The sequence below is a fragment of the Trichomycterus rosablanca genome, chromosome 1 (genome assembly GCF_030014385.1).
Source record: "Trichomycterus rosablanca isolate fTriRos1 chromosome 1, fTriRos1.hap1, whole genome shotgun sequence".
Classification (NCBI taxonomy): Eukaryota; Metazoa; Chordata; class Actinopteri; order Siluriformes; family Trichomycteridae; genus Trichomycterus; species Trichomycterus rosablanca.
Window position 1 is genome coordinate 9877739 of NC_085988.1, and position 17658 is coordinate 9895396.

General features: G+C 37.3%; 1 long non-coding RNA gene across 1 annotated transcript in view; it reads left to right on the forward strand.

The window, feature by feature from the left end:
• Positions 1-841: 841 nt before the first annotated feature.
• Positions 842-17658, forward strand: part of LOC134318715 (uncharacterized) — a 29014-nt gene continuing 12197 nt past the window's right edge. Inside the window, exons 1-2 of the long non-coding RNA XR_010013421.1 lie at positions 842-918; positions 16824-16886. This is a non-coding gene — a long non-coding RNA (uncharacterized LOC134318715). The remainder of the gene's footprint in view (positions 919-16823; positions 16887-17658) is intronic.

Here is a 17658-nt window from a genome sequence, read left to right on the forward strand (position 1 = left end):
CTAGCATGGTTTTGCTCACTCGCTAGCTAATTTTATGTCAGAATGTCCACCCTGTTACCGTTAACATTTTTAAATACCGCAGTATATCGCAGTATTCTGCAATACTGCAATACCCTAATAAGCTAAATTAATTTCATTTGAAGTTTTGAAACAATATACAAGACATTCAATCATTTCCTATTTCACTAGATGTTTTACTATAAAATGAAGTGAATACATGATTTAATGTTCAGTATGTTCAGTTGTATCACTGGGGTTGTAAAAGCTCAGGAGGATATTTGGCATAAGGTGGAGTGGGGTGTTTGATTAAAACACAGGAGACATGGAGCAATATTTCCTTCTTTACTGAGGACTGGAATGGCTTGGAATAGCAAAACCAAACAAACATTAACAATGTTTCACAATAATTTTAACTAAACATAAATTAACACAAAGAAAACTTACATCACACATCCACACAGTTTGATCATGCTGCCAAAACAGAAGAACAGCTTGGGCGTGGGGTTACATAACGACAGAATCAAAGAAAAGGGTGGGACCAGACCTACTTAAATGATGTGATTAATCAAGGGAGCAGAAATCAATTCAGTGAAAAGGAAAACCAGAATAACTTAGAGATTATTCTAGAGTTTTTACAGGGGTTAAGCTGCACTTTAAAAACATCAGCAGTATAATAATATAAGAAATAATAATCTGTTCTTCTGAACAGTTTTATAGTTTATTCTACAGAACTACTGATTTTGCTCAGCACTGTTTTACTCTGTTTCACTTTCTAATTTTATATTTTACATCAATAAAATCATGACACTGAATCTCCTGCAGATCCTCATTCACCCTGGAGTATAACTATACCAGTATTGGGTGGTTTTTTGGTCGCTGCAGCAGTGGTGATCTTCATCATCTGCCGTAAGAGACGAGGTAAAAACTTCCTGCATCAATCACTCAATTTATTTTATTTTGAAGTAAAACAGAATTCTGTTTACTCAATTAAATTCATCACTGTTAAATTAGTAACAGTGATGATATTGTGCTTAACTGTTATGTGTATTTACATTCTCCTCCATAATTATTAATAGCGTATGTAGTATTAACAGTGTGTAGTAATATTACAGTTTGCTAAAACAGTTGCTAAAACACATTTCCTGAAATCTCCTCTCCTTTTCTCAAAACAGTAAACACTAAACCCAAAATGTAAGCTACTTTCACAAAACCTCTGACTTGTCTTGCAAAATCAAACAATCAACTCAAAACTGTTTTATCTTCACTCAAAACTAAACACTGCCGTCAAAATACACACAAATCCAGCCAATGCATGAACACTACACAGTTATTACACACTACATAACACAATACAAAACACTGTGCTTTTATCATAGCAAAACCAAATATCGTTATTCAGGAATTCTGAAATGTTTTTGTTTACATATTTAAATACTAGGTAATAAACAAAGAAATACAGTATATGAACTGCAATATATTTATTTATTGTATTTACAGTTTGCAAAGTCAATCATTTATTCTGCCACAGGATCATGTCTCTGGGCTCGGTCAGGCCACAGGACTTCATCTACATCACAGACAATATTCTCCCTATCTAGACAATGCAAAAACAATCCATGCAGAATCCAGGCTTGAGAAGAATCCACTCTAATGTCATCACATACTGCATCCACTGACTGGAGCAGATTTTTCTGGGTATGCTGAGTAGAATTCCTCAAATGATTTTAGGAAGAGAGAGTATGGTTGAAGGCTTAGATTTATGAAACAGAGGTTATTGATAAACCACTAACGTTTAGACGAAGGTGAAAGCTCACATTTGTCAAACAACAACGTACACAGGGTGGTGCTCTCTCAGCTCAGGATCCCCTGCTCAAGTCCAATCAAAGCATCTTGTAGACCATCCAGAAATGTTAGCAGTACCCCACTGCTGTTGATGGCCGCACATACATTTTACATTTTCAGCAATATGCAGACACTTTTATCCAGACAACTTACAGTATACAGTCTAAGCAACTGAGGGTTACGGGTCATGCTCAAAGGTCCAACAGTGGCAACGTTGCAATGGGTTTACTAGTCCAGTACCTTAACTGCTAGGCTACATGTTCACATTGCCACCACAATGATCAAGCATTTCTATAATTGCAGGTTGATCAGTTATGTTTGATATGTATGATATATGAAACTGATATGTTTATCAGTTGAGACCTCTTCTCCACCTCTTTGTAAGAATAAATCCAGCTTTGTTCAAATGTAAACAATCATGGGGCGTCTCCGGGGTTTTAGTTTAAATGTGACACATCATGACAGACCTCATGTTGTTGTATACATGTGCTGCTTTACACAGAATACAGTATTTGATATAACTGCTCTTGTTCTTGGTCATCCTCATCTTCCTCCTCGTCCACCACCTCTGACACGCCCTTCTCTTCTTCTTCTATTGTTGCCCTTCATTGCTAAAGTCACAATACAGCTCAGAAATGCCACATGCATCTGAAATAACTTTTATTCTGTTTACCTAATCATCTTTTTACTGATATGACACGTGTGTGAACAGTTTTTACCTGTAGTGTGTTAACGATGACAGTAGTGTGTTTGATGTGTTTAATCTTTGTGGCATGTGTGTGCCATTTTGCATCAAAGTGCGCTACCATGAGAAATGTGTGTTAGTCAGTGAGAATGTGTTTAGAGTTTTGCAAAAAGGTTGAATCAGATGTGAAACTGTGTCAAACTAGGAGAAAATGGTTTAAGGTTTTGTGAAATGAGTGAGTAATTCAATAGATAAGTTTTGGCAGTTGACAGTTGTGTTCCAAGAATGGGGTTTAGTGTTTTAGCGACTGAGAAAAACTGTAATATCGTGTTTAATATTAAGTGTGTTTAATATCAATAGTGTTTAATATTAATAGCGTGTATATTAATAGTGTGTTTAATATTAATAGTTTGTTTATTAATAGTGTGTTTAATATCAATAGTGTTTAATATTAATAGCGTGTTTATTAATAGTGTATAAAATAATAGTGTGTTTAATATTAATAGCGTGTTTATTAATAGTGTGTTTAATATTAATAGTGTGTTTATTAATAGTGTGTTAAATATCAATAGTGTTTAATATTAATAGCGTGTTTATTAATAGTGTGTTTAATATTAATCGTGTGTTTAATATTAATAGCGTGTTTATTAATATTGTGTTTAATATAAATAGCGTGTTTAATAATAGTGTGTTTAATATTAATAGTGTGTTTAATATTAATAGTGTGTTTATTATTAATAGTGTGTGTAGTATTAATAGTGTGTTTAATATTAATAGCGTGTTTATTAATATTGTGTTTAATATTAATAGCGTGTTTATTAAATGTGTTTAATATTAATAGTGTGTTTAATATTAATAGCGTGTTTAATATTAATTGCGTGTTTAATATTAATAGTGTGTTTAATATTAATAGCATGTTTATTAATAGTGTGTTTAAAATTAATAGTGTGTTTAATATTAATAGCGTGTTTAATATTAATAGTGTGTGTAATATTAGGTGTTTAATATTAATAGTGTGTTTAATATCAATAGTGTTTAATATTAATAGTGTGTTTAATATCAACAGTGTGTTTAATATTAATAGTGTGTTTAATATTAAGTGTGTTTAATATTAATAATGTGTTTAATATTATTAGCGTGTTTAATATTAATAATGTGTTTAATATTAATAGTGTGTTTAATATTAATAGTGTGTTTAATGTTAATAGCGTGTTTAATATTAATAATGTGTTTAATACTAATAGTGTGTTTAATGTTAATAGCGTGTTTAATATTAATAGTGTGTTTAATATTAATTGTCAGGATTCTCAGAGACAGGGCAGACAAACGCAGATGGATATGAGTAAAATTTATTAAACAACAAAATGTAACAAGAATAGGTCAGAGGTAAACAGATTACAACCAACAAGAGCAGGATACAAAAACGTACATACCATGAATAAGAGGACAAAAAGGCAAAAGGACGATACACTAAGCAGGACCTATGTATGGAATCAAAACCACAATACTCAGCGAAGTACAAGAGCTAGAATGAGTCCTTTTATACACAGGTAGCCAGGTGCAACCAATCCTAATAGTCAGGTGACCCAGAGCGGGAAAGTGTCACGTGACTCGAAGGGTGCTGGGAGTCAGAGGCTGAAGCATGCTGGGAATTTGAGTCTTTCGAACAAGTGGCTGGATCTGCAGCTTCACCTGAATCTGCAGGACTGACAGTACCCCCCCCCCCCCCCCCCCCAATGGCGCAGGCGTGGGCCTGAGCCGAGGGCGACCACGACAATGCCCACCCGACGAACTGGAAGGAGCAGAGGGTGCCAAAACAGGGCCAGCAGGAGATCCGGACGGGCGTGGACTTCGGGAACCGGAGGTGCGGCGAACAGGGGCAGAACTGGAGGGAGGGCGCCGAGGACGTCCTCGAGGTCTGGGAGCCGGCCGATCAGGACGGCGAGCGTGGAAGTCAGCGACCAATCCGGGATCCAGCACATCCTTGGCAGCAACCCAGCAACACTCCTCGGGCCCGTACCCCTCCCAGTCGATTAGGTATTGTAAAATGCCACCACGCCGCCAGGAGTCCAGGATCTCCCGCACCGAATACATGGACGACCCCTCACCCTCCACAGCCGCAGGCGGGATGACGTCGGGTGCCTCGTCATACAGTGGGCCGGGAACTACGGGCTTGAGCAAAGAGACATGGAAAGTGTTATTCACTTGATACTGGGGAGGTAATTCAACCTTGTAAGAAACATCATTTATCTTAGCCAGGATACGTAAGGGACCAATAAACTTTGGTAACAGTTTTCTACAGCACCCTTCAAATCTGAAGTCTCTGGTGGAGAGCCAGACGCGGTCACCTACTTGATAGACTGGGGTGTCATCTCGCAACCTGTCAGCTTGGGACTTGTACTTCTGTAGGATAGCAGAAATCTGTTGGTGAGTGTCCTCCCAGACTTGTTCGCTGCGTTGCATCCAGTCATCTACAGCAGGGACCTCCGAGTCAGTAAGCGTCCATGGAGCCAGAGGAGGTTGATAGCCTAGAACACACTGGAATGGTGTCAAGCCAGACGTGGAGTTGACTAGGGAGTTTTGAGCAATTTCCGCCCACACTAGGAACTTGGACCAGTCCGTAGGGTGCTTATGGCAGTAGAGACGGAGGAATTTTCCGAGTTTTTGGTTTACTCTTTTACACTGTCCGTTGCTAGTAGGATGAAATCCAGAGGTGAGGCTAACCGTAACCCCAATATTTTCAAAGAACGATTTCCATACTCTGGAGGTAAACTGGGGGCCTCGGTCGGAGAGGATGTCTTCGGGGATACCAAAATTGCGAAAATTACCAAAACATGTTCATAAATGGCTTGGGCAGTGTGGAATGCAGTGGGCAAGGCTGGGAAGGGTATTAATTTAACACCACGGGAAAATCTATCAACTATGGTAAGCACTGCAGTGTAACCCACTGAGTTGGGCAGGTCTGTAACAAAGTCTACAGCGATATGGGACCAGGGATGGTCAGGAACAGGCAAAGGCATGAGTTTACCTGCTGGGTGTGTTTTAGGAGTTTTACATTGGGCACAGGTAGAACAGGAGGTGATAAATGCGTTGACGTCTTGTCTCATGGTCTCCCACCAATAACGTGGAGTGATTAACTGTAGCGTATGGGTCACTCCTGGGTGACCTGAGGTGAGAGACGAGTGTGCCCACGTAATAAGACGTTCACAAAACTGGCTGGGAACATAAAGCTTCCCAGTAGGAAGGTTATCGGGTGGAGTTTGGCGGGTATTAGCCTGAGCAATCTGCTCGTCAAACTCCCACTGAATTGTGGATATGACTACAGAGGGAGGTAAGATATGTTCAGGACTATGTGTAGTGGTAGTGTGATCAGAATGGACTCGGGATAGAGCATCAGCTTTAGTGTTACGGTTACCAGGACGGAATGAGATGGAGAAGTTGAACCTGGAGAAGAAGAGCGACCAGCGAGCTTGGCGTGAGTTATGGCGTTTGGCAGACTTGAGATACTCCAAATTCTTATGGTCAGTAAGAACCATGAAAGGGTAAGCAGCCCCCTCTAACCAGTGACGCCACTCCTCCAGGGCCAACTTCACGGCTAAGAGTTCTCGATCCCCTATACCATAGTTTCGTTCAGCAGGAGTCAACTTCCGTGAGAAGAAAGCTACAGGATGGAGTTTAGCAGGATTACCATTACGTTGAGAAAGGACCGCTCCGACCCCGGTCTCAGAGGCGTCCACCTCTACCGTAAATGGTGAGTCCGGATCGGGGTGCTTAAGAATCGGAGCGGTTGTAAAGGCAGATTTTAATGCTGCAAAGGCTGACTCAGCTTGTTCAGACCATACTAAACGCTTGGGCGCACCACGTAACAGAGCATTGAGTGGTGCTGCGAGCAAACTGAAATTACGTATGAAACGCCTGTAGAAGTTTGCAAAACCTAGGAACCTCTGAAGGTCTTTAACAGACTGAGGGGTAGGCCAACTAGTGACGGCATTGACTTTGTCGTCATTCATTAAGACACCGGAGGAGCTAATGACATAACCTATGAAAGTGACCCTTTGAAGGTTAAATTCGCATTTCTCCCCTTTTACATAAAGGTTGTTCTCTAGAAGACGCTGAAGTACTTGACGAACGTGGGAAATGTGTGACTCGGAATCAGGACTAAAAATCTAAATGTCGTCTATGTAAACTATAACAAATTTTCCAACCATGTCCCGGAAGACATCATTCATGAAAGATTGGAAAATGGACGGAGCATTGGCGAGACCGTAACTCATTACCGTATATTCGTAGTGCCCTCTAGTGGTGGTGAATGCGGTTTTCCATTCATCACCTTCTCGTATATGCACTAGATTGTAGGCACTACGAAGATCTAATTTTGTGAAATGGGACGCGCCCCGGAGTTGTTCCAGCGCTACGGGAATGAGAGGAAGAGGATAGGCGTACTTCTTAGTTATGTCATTTAACCCTCGGTAATCAATACAAGGGCGAAGACCGCCGTCCTTCTTCTTAACAAAAAAGAAGCCAGAACCAACAGGGGATTTAGAAGGTCTGATGAAACCTTGGGCTAGAGCTTCACTTACATACTCCTCCATAGCTTTCTCCTCATCACGAGTTAGGGGGTATACACGGAACTTAGGGAGTGTGGCACCTTCTATAAGGTCTATGGAGCAATCATAGGGGCGGTGAGGTGGAAGCTTAGTGGCTTTAGATTTACTAAAGACCTCCGCTAAATCGGAGTACTCAGGTGGGACTTGAAATGGATGAGAACCCTCTGGGCTTTCTACGGAGGTGGAGTTAACATTGAATGTGTGTGTGGAGATGCAGTTTTCGAGACAATAAGGGGACCAGGAAATGATATCTTTAGATACCCAGGAGATAACGGGGTCGTGACGCTCTAACCAAGGGAATCCTAAGACTATGGAATACTCGGAGTGGGACAAAACAAAAAAGGAGATCTCTTCCGTGTGGAGGAAACTGATCTGGAGCTGGACTGGCAGGGTACGGTGAGTGATGGGTGAAGTGCCGAGGGGTCTCCCATCCAATGCCCGGGCGCGCAGGCTGGTCTTCAGAGGCTCAGTCGGTATGTCAAGCTGCTCCACCAGGTTCGCCAGGATGAAGTTACCCTCAGCTCCGGAATCTAATAAGGCTGTTACAGGAGAAGACACCGATTGGGAAGAGATCATGCAATCAATTTTGAAAGCTTGTGTGGCCAACCCCGTTGTGGGAACACTCAGCACATTAGCGCGCGAAGTAAACTTCACGCGCTGTCCCGGAGTTGGTGCCTTCTGATTATTAAGACGGATGCCACACTCTGATTTCTGATGCCCAGGTTCACCACAGTACAAACAAAGATGAAGTCGGATTCGTCGTTGACGTTCCTCTGGGGTGAGTCGAGTAAAACCACACTGCATAGGTTCCTCGCTGGACTTGGGACTAGACTCGGTGGTGGTACTAGGGATATTGTGAGCTAGTTGCTTAATACTGGATTTCGGCAGTGTAGCTCTCAATTGATCCAAGCGTATAGCTAGCGAAATCAACTGATCCAGAGAGAGCTGGTCATCCCTGCATGCCAACTCTGTCTGGATAGTTTGATTCAAACCACGTCGGAAAACGTTAAGTAAAGCGGGTTCGTTCCAACCACTGCCAGCTGAAATTGTACGAAATTCCAGAGCATAAGATGCTACTGAGCGAGTACCCTGTTGGATAGTTAACAATTGGTCTCCACATGCTAAGCCCTCATTAGCATGATCAAAGACTAGGCGGAATTGAACTAGGAAATCGGAAAATGCGAGAGAACAGATCGAATTCCAGCTGGTAGTAGCCCAGTCGAGTGCTTTACCTGATAGCCGAGAAACAATGAATGCTATCTTAGCCTGATCAGTGCTAACCGGAGCGTTAGCAAAGTAAACAGAGCACTGCAAGAGAAAGCCTCCACATTTCTCCGGAGTGCCATCGAAAACTTCGGGTTTACAAATAGAAAACGAGCGGTTACCCGAAACGGAAGGCACTGAGGGTGAACCGGAAGTGGTAAGAGCCTGGAAGTTACTCGACAGAGCTCGGATACCATCCATAATTTGGTTCATTTGCTGTTGTTGGGTAACCTGTTTGATAGCCAGCTCGCTAACCGAGTGGCTAAGCCCTTCCAGAGCAAGCTGGCACTGACCAAGAGCCTGGCCCTGGTTAACTAGGCCGGATCTAAGAATCTCTGAATCTGCTGTCTGCATAGTGGCTAAGTATTCTGTCAGGGTTCTCAGAGACAGGGCAGACAAATGCAGATGGATATGAGTAAAATTTATTAAACAACAAAATGTAACAAGAATAGGTCAGAGGTAAACAGATTACAACCAACAAGAGCAGGATACAAAAACGTACATACCATGAATAAGAGGACAAAAAGGCAAAAGGACGATACACTAAGCAGGACCTATGTATGGAATCAAAACCACAATACTCAGCGAAGTACAAGAGCTAGAATGAGTCATTTTATACACAGGTAGCCAGGTGCAACCAATCCTAATAGTCAGGTGACCCAGAGCGGGAAAGTGTCACGTGACTCGAAGGGTGCTGGGAGTCAGAGGCTGAAGCATGCTGGGAATTTGAGTCTTTCGAACAAGTGGCTGGATCTGCAGCTTCACCTGAATCTGCAGGACTGACATTAATAGTGTTTAATATTAAGTGTGTTTAATGTTAATAGTGTGTTTAATATTAATGATGTGTTTAATATTAATATCGGGTTTTTAATATTAATAGTGTTTAATTTTAATAGTGTGTTTAATAATAATGGTGTTTAATATTAATAGTGTGTTTAATATTAATAGTGTTAAATTTTAATAGTGTGTTTAATAATAATAGTGTTTAATATTAATAGTGTGTTTAATATTAATAGTGTTTAATATTAATAGTGTGTTTAATATTAATAATGTGTTTAATATTAATAGCGTGTTTAATGTTAATAGTTGTTTAATATTAATAATGTGTTTAATATTAATAATGTGTTTAATATTAATAGTGTGTTTAATACTAATAGTGTTTAATATTAAGTGTGTTTAATATTAATAGCGTGTTTCATATTAATAGCGTGTTTAATGTTAATAGTGTGTATAATGTTAATAGCGTGTTTAATATTATATAGTGTGTTTAATATTAATAGTGTGTTTAATACTAATAGTGTTTAATATTAAGTGTGTTTAATATTAATAACGTGTTTAATATTAATAATTAATATTAATAGTGTGTTTAATATTAATAGTGTGTGTAATATTAATAGTGTGTTTAATATTAATAATGTGTTTAATATTAATAGTGTGTGTAATTTTAATAGTGTGTTTAATATTAATAGTGTGTGTAATATTAATAATGTGTTTAATATTAATAGCGTGTTTAATGTTAATAGTTGTTTAATATTAATAATGTGTTTAATATTAATAGTGTTTAATATTAAGTGTGTTTAATATTAATAGCGTGTTTAATATTAATAGCGTGTATAATGTTAATAGCGTGTTTAATATTAATAGTGTGTTTAATACTAATAGTGTTTAATATTAAGTGTGTTTAATATTAATAACGTGTTTAATATTAATAATTAATATTAATAGTGTTTTTAATATTAATAGTGTGTGTAATATTAATAGTGTGTGTAATATTAATAGTGTGTTTAATATTAATAATGTGTTTAATATTAATAGTGTGTTTATTATTAATAGTGTGTGTAATATTAATAGTGTGTGTAATATTAATAGTGTGTTTAATATTAATAGTGTGTGTAATATTAATAGTGTGTTTAATATTAATAATGTGTTTAATATGAATAGTGTGTTTAATATTAATAGTGTGTTTAATATTAATAATGTGTTTAATATTAATAGTGTGTGTAATATTAATAGTGTGTTTAATATTAATAATGTGTTTAATATTAATAGTGTGTGTAATATTAATAGTGTGTTTAATATTAATAATGTGTTTAATATTAATAGTGTGTTTAATATTAATAGTGTGTTTAATATTAATAATGTGTTTAATATTAATAGTGTGTGTAATATTAATAGTGTGTTTAATATTAATAATGTGTTTAATATTAATAGTGTGTGTAATATTAATAGTGTGTTTAATATTAATAATGTGTTTAATATTAATAGTGTGTTTAATATTAATAGTGTGTTTAATACTAATAGTGTTTAATATTAAGTGTGTTTAATATTAATAACGTGTTTAATATTAATAATTAATATTAATAGTGTTTTTAATATGAATAGTGTGTTTAATATTAATAGTGTGTTTAATATTAATAATGTGTTTAATATTAATAGTGTGTGTAATATTAATAGTGTGTTTAATATTAATAATGTGTTTAATATTAATAGTGTGTGTAATATTAATAGTGTGTTTAATATTAATAATGTGTTTAATATTAATAGTGTGTTTAATACGAATAGTGTGTTTAATATTAATAGTGTGTGTAATATTAATAGTGTGTTTAATATTAATAGTGTGTAATATTAATAGTGTGTGTAATATTAATAGTGTGTTTAATATTAATAATGTGTTTAATATCAATAGCGTGTTTAATACTAATAGTGTTTAATATTAAGTGTGTTTAATATTAATAACGTGTTTAATATTAATAATTAATATTAATAGTGTTTTTAATATGAATAGTGTGTTTAATATTAATAGTGTGTTTAATATTAATAATGTGTTTAATATTAATAGTGTGTGTAATATTAATAGTGTGTTTAATATTAATAATGTGTTTAATATTAATAGTGTGTGTAATATTAATAGTGTGTTTAATATTAATAATGTGTTTAATATTAATAGTGTGTTTAATACGAATAGTGTGTTTAATATTAATAGTGTGTGTAATATTAATAGTGTGTTTAATATTAATAGTGTGTAATATTAATAGTGTGTGTAATATTAATAGTGTGTTTAATATTAATAATGTGTTTAATATCAATAGTGTGTTTAATACTAATAGTGTTTAATATTAAGTGTGTTTAATATTAATAACGTGTTTAATATTAATAATTAATATTAATAGTGTTTTTAATATGAATAGTGTGTTTAATATTAATAGTGTGTTTAATATTAATAATGTGTTTAATATTAATAGTGTGTGTAATATTAATAGTGTGTTTAATATTAATAATGTGTTTAATATTAATAGTGTGTGTAATATTAATAGTGTGTTTAATATTAATAATGTGTTTAATATTAATAGTGTGTTTAATACGAATAGTGTGTTTAATATTAATAGTGTGTGTAATATTAATAGTGTGTTTAATATTAATAGTGTGTAATATTAATAGTGTGTGTAATATTAATAGTGTGTGTAATATTAATAGTGTGTTTAATATTAATAATGTGTTTAATATTAATAGTGTGTTTAATACGAATAGTGTGTAATATTAATAGCGTGTGTAATATTAATAGTGTGTTTAATAATAATAGTGTGTGTAATATTAATAGTGTGTTTAATATTAATAATGTGTTTAATATTAATAGTGTGTTTAATATTAATAGTGTGTGTAATATTAATAGTGTGTTTAATATTAATAGTGTGTGTAATATTAATAATGTGTTTAATATTAATAGTGTGTGTAATATTAATAGTGTGTTTAATATTAATATTGTGTTTAATATTAATAGTGTGTTTAATATTAATAGTGTGTTTAATAATAATAGTGTGTGTAATATTAATATCAGAATCAGAATACTTTATTGATCCCAGAGGGAAATTGCAGTTTTTTACAGTAGCACACATTTATGTAAAACTAATAAACACTCTACTCTCTTGAAACAAAGAAAAAAGAAGAAAAATTTAAAGTGAAAGTTAAAAAGTTATATACACACAATTAAATAATTAAAATGCTTACGTTATTATTATTGCACATATGAAAAACTGAATATTGCACGTATGAAAACTGAATATTGCACGTATGAAAACTGAATATTGCACGTATGAAAACTGAATATTGCACGTATGAAAACTGAATATTGCACATATGAATGCTGAATATTGCACGTATGAAAACTGAATATTGCACGTATGAAAACTGAATATTGCACGTATGAAAACTGAATATTGCACGTATGAAAACTGAATATTGCACGTATGAAAACTGAATATTGCACGTATGAAAACTGAATATTGCACGTATGAAAACTGAATATTGCACATATGAATGCTGAATATTGCACGTATGAAAACTGAATATTGCACGTATGAAAACTGAATATTGCACGTATGAAAACTGAATATTGCACGTATGAAAACTGAATATTGCACGTATGAAAACTGAATATTGCACGTATGAAAACTGAATTTGAAAACTGAATATTGCACGTATGAAAACTGAATATTGCACGTATGAAAACTGAATATTGCACGTATGAAAACTGAATATTGCACATATGAATGCTGAATATTGCACGTATGAAAACTGAATATTGCACATATGAATGCTGAATATTGCACGTATGAAAACTGAATATTGCACGTATGAAAACTGAATTGCACGTATGAAAACTGAATATTGCACGTATGAAAACTGAATATTGCACGTATGAAAACTGAATTTTGCACATATGAATGCTGAATATTGCACGTATGAAAAACTGAATATTGCACGTATGAAAACTGAATTTTGCACGTATGAAAACTGAATATTGCACGTATGAAAACTGAATTTTGCACATATGAATGCTGAATATTACACAGATAAACCATAGTGTCACACATTAAGAGAGGAATTATAGAGTTTGATGGCCACAGGTAGAAAAGACTTCCTGTGGCGCTCTGTGGTGCATTTTGGTAGGATGAGTCTTGCACTGAATGTTCTCCTTTGTCTCATCACCATGTCATTAAGTGGGTGGGAGCCATTGTTCATAATAATCTGCAGCTTAGACAGCATCCTCCTCTCCGACACTGCCTTCAGAGAGTCCAGCTCCACACCAACAACATCACCGGCCTTGCGGATCAATTTGTTGAGTCTGTTGGCATCCGCCACCCTCAGCCTGCTTCCCCAGCATGCAACAACATAGAGGAAAGCACTCGCTACCACAGACTCATAGAAGATCTTGAGCATAGTCTGGCAGATGTTGAAGGACCTCAGGCGCCTCAAAAAAATCGAGCCGACTTTGGCCCTTCCTGTAGAGGGCATCAGTGTTATTAGTCCAGTCCAGTTTATTGTCAATGTGCTCTCCCAGATATTTGTAGTCCTCCACAATGTCCACACTGACCCCCCTGATGGACACAGGGGTCACCGGTGCCTTGTCCCTCCTCAGGTCCACCACCAGTTCCTTTGTCTTTGTCACATTGAGCTGCAGGTGGTTCAGCTCGCACCATGCGACAAAGTCCTTCACCGTTGCCCTGTACTCATCCTCATCATCCCTTCTGATACATCCAACTATTGCAGAGTCATCAGAAAACTTCTGTAGATGACAGTTCTCTGTGCAGTAGCTGAAGTCTGTGGTGTAGAGGGTAAAGAGGAAGGGAGAGAGGACCGTTCCCTGCGGAGCTCCAGTGTTGCTGATCACTCTATCCGACACACAGTGCTGCAGGCACTACAGTACTGCAGTACTGTGGTCTGCCACTTAGGTAGTCAACTATCCAAGACACAAGGGGGGGCGTCTACTTGCATCACTGTCAGTTTGTCACCCAGAAGAGCAGGCCGAATGGTGTTGAATGCACTGGAGAAGTCAATAAACATGACCCTCACAGTGCTGGCTGGCTTGTCCAGGTGGGCGTAGACTCGGTTGAGCAGGTAGATGATGGCGTCCTCTACTCCAAGATGGGGCTGATAGGCGAACTGGAGGTGGTCCAGAAGTGACTGGACTATGGGCCGGAGCTGATCCAAGATGAGCCTCTCCATGGTCTTCATGATGTGGGATGTCAGTGCTACTGGCCTGTAATACTTGATGTCACTAGATCGCGGCGTCTTCGGAACAGGAACAATGCAGGACGTCTTCCACAACACAGGGACCCTCTGGAGACTCAGGCTCATATTAAAAACATACTGCAGTACTCCACAAAGCTGGGTGGCACAGGCTTTAAGCACCCTGGGGGGAACCCCATCAGGTCCTGCAGCCTTGTTTGTGTGGAGTCTCTTTAGTTGTTTTCTCACCTGGTCAGCAGTGAGACTCACTGTAGAGGTGGCGAGTGGGGGAGGGGTGGAGGTGTTAGGTGGATGATCACAGGAGGGGGGCAGACTATTTGGAGGAGGAGGGAGGGTGAGTATAGTGGGCTGCTGAGGACCAGCAGCAGAAGAATTAGGACTGCGGAGGACAGAGCTTGTAGTGTCAAATATGTTAAAGAACAGATTCAGCTCATTGGCCCTGTCCACGCTGCCCTCTGCTCCTCTGTTATTGCTGAACCTGAAGCCGGTGATGGTCCTCATTCCACTCCAGACCTCCCTCATGTTGTTTTGCTGGAGTTTCCCCTCCATCTTCCTCCTATATGTGTTCTTAGCCTCCCTGATAGTTGTCTTCAGTTCCTTCTGGATCGTTCTCACCTCCTCCCTGTCTCCAGCTCTAAAGGCCCTCTTCTTATTGTTAAGGAGAGCTTTAATGTCCTTTGTTACCCACGGCTTGTTATTTGGGTAACATTTAACAGTCCTGGTTGGTACAGTGGAGTCTACACAGAAGTTAATGTAGTCAGTGATGCACTCTGTGAGCCCGTCGATGTCCTCTCCGTGCGGCTCACAGAGTGCTGGCCAGTCTGTAGCCTCGAAACAGTCCTGCAGTGCCTCGTATGTACCCTCAGACCATCTCTTCACTGTCCTCGTAGTCACAGGTTGACTCTTCACCAGCGGCACATACCAGGGGCTGAGGTTCACCAAGTTGTGGTCTGAGCCCCCCAGAGGGGGGAGAGGGGAACAGCTTTATGCCTTCTTAACATTAGCATACAGCAGGTCCAGTTTTCTTTCTTCTCTGGTAGGACAGTCCACATACTGAGTGAAGTACCTTGTCCATAGTGACATGGTTGAAGTCACCTGATATCGTGATGAATGCAGTCGGGAGTTACATTTCATTGAGGGACACATGAACTCTAATATGTACTGTGAAATACTGAAGCAGAGCATGATCCCCTCCCTCCGGAAACTGGGTCGCAGGGCAGTGTTCCAGCATGATAATGACCCCAAACACACCTCTAAGACGACCACTGCTTTATTGAAGAGGCTGAGGGTAAAGGTGATGGACTGGCCAAGCATGTCTCCAGACCTAAACCCAATAGAACATCTTTGGGGCATCCTCAAGCGGAAGGTGGAGGAGCGCAAAGTCTCGAATATCCGCCAGCTCCGTGATGTCGTCATGGAGGAGTGGAAAAGCATTCCAGTGGCAACCTGTGAAGCTCTGGTAAACTCCATGCCCAGGAGAGTTAAGGCAGTTCTGGGAAATAATGGTGGCCACACAAAATATTGACACTTCAGGAACTTTCACTAAGGGGTGTACTCACTTTTGTTGCCGGTGGTTTAGACATTAATGGCTGTATATTGAGTTATTTTGAGGGAAGAATAAATTTACACTGTTATATAAGCTGCACACAGGCTACTTTTCATTGTGTCAAAGTGTCATTTTGTCAGTGTTGTCCCATGAAAAGATATACTTAAATATCTGCAGAAATGTGAGGGGTGTACTCACTTTTGTGATACACTGTATATATAATTATTCGACAAATGCAACTATATTTACATAAATGAGAACTACATTATTAACTACATTATTAAAGATTTGACATTTTAAATGTTCGTACACCAAGAGAACCGTCCAAATCTACCGTCCCCTAACAGTGTCCTACGTCAGCGATGACATATCCACCAGGAACTAGGCTTCTAACCACACGTCTACAGATGTAGTTGGAACTACACAACTTTACCACAGTAGTTACGAACGTTCGTTGGAACTATGCTTCTGAGAAACACCTGTGTCGCCTTACGATGTTTTGAACTATGCAACTTACTAACGTAGTTACCACAGTAGTTCGAACTACGGTTTCGGGAAACACTTGCATCGCAGCTGCATCGTTCCATCGTAGTTAGCAACTATGCTTTTGGGAAATGCACCCCAGGTTATTACCTTTAGGCCTCCCGCCATTCTTCCCTTCCCCCTTACTACCTCCTGTTTTAACAAAAAAGTCCCTCCCCTCTAGGACCTGGCAGCCAATCAAGCCACAGAAGAAATTGGAGGGAAAATTCTGAACACATACAACACATACATATGGCCATATCACTCACACAATTCATACTTGAATAAATAATTCAGCTAGCTTAATTTACTCTGCTTTCTCTCTCTCCAGGCACCTTCTACCCGGCAACATCACGGACCATCACCGATACCCGGACCGTCCCCACCACAACAGGTAAGTATTTATTTATTTATACTATTTACAACAGTAAACTGGTTTAGTCCATTTCATCATTCATAACACAAGACTTGGTGATGTGTAAGTTGTCCTTACATCATCACAAATTTTAATAATGTGTTTAATATCAATAGCGTGTTTAATATCAATAGCGTGTTTAATATTAATAGTGTGTTTAATATCAATAGTTTATTTATTATTAATAGTGTATTTAATATTAATAGTGTGTTTAATATCAATAGCGTGTTTAATATCAATAGTGTGTTTAATATTAATAGTGTGTTTAATATCAATAGCGTGTTTAATATCAATAGTGTGTTTAATATTATTAGTGTGTTTAATATCAATAGTGTGTTTAATATTATTAGTGTGTTTAATATCAATAATGTGTTTAATATTATTAGTGTGTTTAATATTAATAGTGTTTAAAATTAATAGTGTGTTTAATATTAATAGCGTGTTTAATATTAATAGCGTGTTTAATATTCATAGTGTGTTTAATGTTAATAGTGTGTTTAATATCAATAGTGTGTTTAATATCAATAGTGTGTTTAATATCAATAGTGTGTTTAATATTAACAGTGTTTAATATTAATAGCGTGTTTAAAATTAATAGTGTGTTTAATATTAATAATGTGTTTAATATTAATAGCGTGTTTAATATTAATAGCGTGTTTAATATTAATAGCGTGTTTGACATCAATAATGTGTTTAATATTAATAGTGTGTGTAATATCAATATTGTGTTTAATATTAATAATGTGTTTAA